Consider the following 4,581-nt stretch of genomic DNA (forward strand, 5'->3'; position numbering starts at 1 on the left):
TTGCTTACACTTTAACAAGTGCACTATCCAAAAGAATAGAATGTTTCCAGTGTAATCACTAGCCGCCGTAACTCAGTTATGTATTTCAATAAGTTGTTCAAACAGACTGTAAACTAAATGTAGTAACCGTCCTATGCAGCTTTGGAACGGCTAAAATGACAGACTTAGGTTGAAAGAGACAGAATAAAATAAAGCATGATCGCTTATGTACTTAAAGTGGCCAAAGCATATTCAAATATTTTTATTTAAAAAGGCAAAAACCGGGACAAAAACGTTTGAAAAAGTCGAAAAAGAGCGGAGAAAAAGCTGTGCATGTAGCGTCGGGCATTGCCTGCTGCGGCTGCCTGCTTCAGTATTAACTTTCACTGTCTTCCGTCTAATGAAACTCTTACTTTCCGCTGTTCTTAATTCCATATTTTCAATTCCTGATCATTACTTTCCTCTTTTTTTACTTGTATCTATCCATCCCTCCCTCCCTCCTCTTTCTCCCTCCCTCCCTCCCTCTCTCTCCCGAGCTCTCTCCTTTGCTGAATCTTATTGATCCAGAAGGCGGCTAATTAGCCCTTCCCTTCGTGCCTGTGTAATGAAGCACATGCGCACTGAATTAATCACAGCCATTTTTTGCAGGAAACTAATTAGCAGGAATAAAGATCCAAAGAGTTTTTTCTTTTCAATCATCAGATCTCACTTTCACCTCTTCCTCGCTCCCTCTAACACAAGACTCATCGCCTGCTTTGCATCCAAATTATTTTTATATTGCCTTTAACAACTAATAGTACCTACTTCGGTTTTTTACACTCCGCAACAACAATGATCTTTCTTTTGCCACCCTAAGCGCAAACTGACCAAACGGGGACTGCCTTGATGGGATCTTTAGCTAAATCATCTCAATACTGGATTAAAAAGCGAGGATCACAAAGCGGCAGCGAGAAATTGTAAGTTTCAACTTTGCGTTTGTCTCTTTTCCTCTCTGTTTCCACGATCCTATTCTTTTCGCTGTAGACTTGTCTGAATCTGTTTTCCTATCTGTTCGTAGTTCACGCTACGTGTAGCGAAGCTGGTTTTTCTCACATTGTGAGAAATGACTGGCGATCACAAGTTCATTTCATGCAAGTAGTTTGTTTAATTCTCGATTTTATTCGTATCGTTACCTGTGTTTACATCAGCGTTCGTCCTCTCCTCCTCATGAATGGAAGATAAGAAATGGGCAAGACAGCGATCCTCTCCAAGCAGTTGACCGTAGAAAAACACGGTTTTAAAACAGATATGTGCATTTCGGTGGGATCAGGAACAGGTATAAAGGGCTTATGGGTGTCAAGAAACGTGTTTTAAGGCACAGATGCAATAAGAAAAGGGGTTGTGTTGAGCGGACGAAGGACAGCGCCAGCTCCACATGAGCGCAGCCCAGAAAAGGAGCTCCAAGTCCAGCCTGTGGGTCCGTGTGCGTCCGGCGAAAGGGACCATCTCGCTTTCTTATTTTTACAGATTTGACACTTGCTACATCCAAGGGTTTGCAGCACCGTCGTATGCTTTCAAAATCCTCTTCTGGATAAACACATTTTTGTTCTTCTTCGATACGTCTCTCTGTGAAATGTGCAATCCCTCCGCCCTGTCTTAGTTCCTCAAGCTACACTTTTCCCCTTTACCCCACTTTGTCCATCTTGTCTTTTTATTTTTCATCGCTGTTTGGCTCTTTTGAAGCGTTGTTTTTAAGTCGATTCTCGCTCATTCCCTGACGAAGTCACATGCAAATCGATCGACATGTGTGTATGTGTGCGTGCGTGCGCGAATGGGCTCGTGTTTTGCGAGCGTGTGTGTGTTGTGTGAATGTGTGTGTTGAGATGAACGAAGCCCCGGGTCTCCTTCATGACAAGAGCGGATCAGCAGGACCTTGTACACGGACAGCCCGAGAGTCTGAGCTGCGTTTCAGAGAACAGACATGTGGTTTAGGGAAGACATAGGGCAGGCTGGAGCTGCTGCTGCCTCCAACTACTTGGCTACCGTATCTGACTTTCAGGAGAACATTTTTTTTCCCGAGAAATGCTGGCCGGAATGAAAACAAAACATTGCCCTATTAGTCTGACCTTAAGCAGCCATAATCATTCCAAAGTTACTGCCGGAAACTTAAAGTACGGTCCAAACTAAACCTATAGGTCACTGCATGCATTTAGTAGCCGCTTAGCCAGTTAACATTGGCAGGATTTCTTTTTTGTGTGCAAGTTAAACAAGACATCTTTCTCTTACCCAAAATAGAATAGTCTGTACTCTCGGAGGAAATACAAAAGCAGCCTTACTAAACTGAATGGGCCTTTTCCAAATAAAATACGCAGTTTAACTGCCTATGATTGCATTATAACCAACCTCGCCGAAAAATGGATCTGATCGGAAAAATAAATAAAACGGAAATGCAACTGTTATCTTAACAATTGGGTGTATTTTCAAGCCAAAAAAAATCTCCATTAATGTGATTAAAAAATAGTATTTGGTTTCGGATGTGATGGAGCTATATAGCCAGAAAAGGCTGCGAGAATTATTCACCAGCCTCGGATATTTTTAGCGACATAGAGACGGGAAAAGAAAGAGGAAAAATAGGTTTTGCGAGCGAGCAGTGGCAAGGATATGTGTTCCTTTGGGGGAAGCAGAAAGGGGGGTGGGAAACTGTGTGTGTGGGTGGGGGGTGTAGGTCAGACAGCAAGGAACAGGGGGAACAGGGGTCATGGAGTGAGTGCAGAGATAAAAAGGAAAGAGGAAACCCCGCGCAAACAGCCGAGGGACGATGGTGAGAGAGTGGGTCTCGCTTGGAGAAAAAAGGGTGATGGTAGTTGTTGGTATGTTTTGGGAGCCACACAAAGCACTTGTGGTCGTCAGCATCTGCTGGATTACGACTTTGGCTTTAGTTTAGGATGAGAGCAACAAAAAACAACTGGTAACAGGTTTAATAAAACAAAACGTTAAGGCTGTCAGGGAGAGAAAGGAAAAGGGGGGCTGAGGGCAGGAGGGGGTTGGGTGGAGGGGTCAAATAGCCATGGGCCATAGAGGAGGAATCAGGGGAAGAGGTCAGATAAACAGAATCCTACCTTTCAGTCTGGAGAGGAACAGACGGGAAGAGATTAGCACTGGGGGAAAAAGGGTTGATCAATTTATAGCAGTTATAAAATTAATATTTGTCTTCTTCGTCTTTTCGTATTGCTTTGGTATGTTTACCCCAGTATTATTTGTGTGTGTCTAAGACAGCAAATCGTATGTGTTTGGATTCCAGTGATTAGAAACTCAAAGGTGTTGCAGTGTATAGGGCAGGTCTGCTGTGCGAGAACTCGAGTGATCTCTCTTCCTCCCCTATCTGACAGTAACACTCCTCTCCTCTTCCTCCTCCTCCCTCTCTCTCCGTCTTCTGTTACAAAACAAAGACAGCAGAAATGTTTACTGCCATCTTACCTGTCTGATTTTCCTGGCTTGTCTCATCATCATATTTATGTTTAATTATTACAGTTCCTGGCATTGGTATAGGAATGTCATTGGGTTTATTTTATATGTATTCTATTTCAAATGTGTGTTTGTCAGACGTTGTGTTCGGTGTAGCTAATATCTCATCCTTATCCTTGACTGTGATATTGGAAGTATTGTGCTTGTGAGAACTGTGAGCTGCCACCAGAATGATGGTTTTACCACAGACAGTGTTTTTGTTAAAGCTAATTGAAAATAGGCCATTTTAATTTTTAGCTCATTACTTGGGATCAGAGTGGTTTTTTAAATGTTTTCAAGAAGGTAGGATTCTTCTTTTAAATTTGATTTTTGAATGAATATTAATAAAGGCACATGTGCAGATACCATAACTGAAGAAAAACTGTAAAACAGGATATTACTGTGTTAAAAATAAATAAGAAATACTGTCATGCAGATATTTCACACATCTTAATTACACTAATTCATTTCATTATAATTAGTTTGAATTTATTTGTAATTGCTCTATATCTTTGTGATATCGTGCAACTGTTTTTAGCCAGCACACATAGGGTTATAAAACCATAATAAATTGTAAGCATGTTATTTGAAAGTGGAACATGGAAAAAAATCCTTTGTCTATGATAACAGAGCTTAGTTTATTTGTGACGATGGTGCTGTGCATTTAGTAATAGAAAATGCTTCTAGTTATATGACAAACAATGCAAGTACATATCTGCAGGAATTGATATGTGTGTGTTGCTGCTGTTTCAATGGTTCTTCGTCTCATGAAAAAAACATTTGGTGTTGTTATGCTGTGATTTGACCAGATTTTTAACTGTACTTGCCATTGATCGTGCACAGCAGCAAAACGGCTGTCCACTGTTTACATTTGGCCTCCCTCTATTACCATACTCAATGACAGGTATATTCAGAGTATTCAGATGTGATTGGACGGCATGAGCAGGGGTAGCGCTTTCAGTCGGGGAAATTAGATAAAGGGAGTAGTCGTCATGGATAGGCTTGTTTCATGGTTTGGGGGTAACACAGAGAAAGGGGAGACAGCGCCTCTGGCTGTCATAACCCCTTCTCCTCCTCTCACTGTTCCTCTCTCTCTCTCTCTCTCTCTCTCTCTCTCTC

The 4,581-nt window shown here is 41.7% G+C and overlaps 1 protein-coding gene across 1 annotated transcript in view; it reads left to right on the plus strand.

Annotated features, from left to right (window-relative positions):
• Positions 1–574: 574 nt before the first annotated feature.
• The window catches only part of LOC104950234 (zinc finger homeobox protein 3-like), a 66,770-nt gene continuing 62,763 nt past the window's right edge, over positions 575–4,581 (plus strand). Inside the window, exon 1 of the mRNA XM_010776722.1 lies at positions 575–935. The gene's annotated coding sequence lies outside the window, so the exon portion shown is untranslated. The remainder of the gene's footprint in view (positions 936–4,581) is intronic.

Source organism: Notothenia coriiceps, unplaced genomic scaffold, assembly GCF_000735185.1.
Source record: "Notothenia coriiceps isolate Sejong01 unplaced genomic scaffold, NC01 NC01_scaffold00017288, whole genome shotgun sequence".
Classification (NCBI taxonomy): Eukaryota; Metazoa; Chordata; class Actinopteri; order Perciformes; family Nototheniidae; genus Notothenia; species Notothenia coriiceps.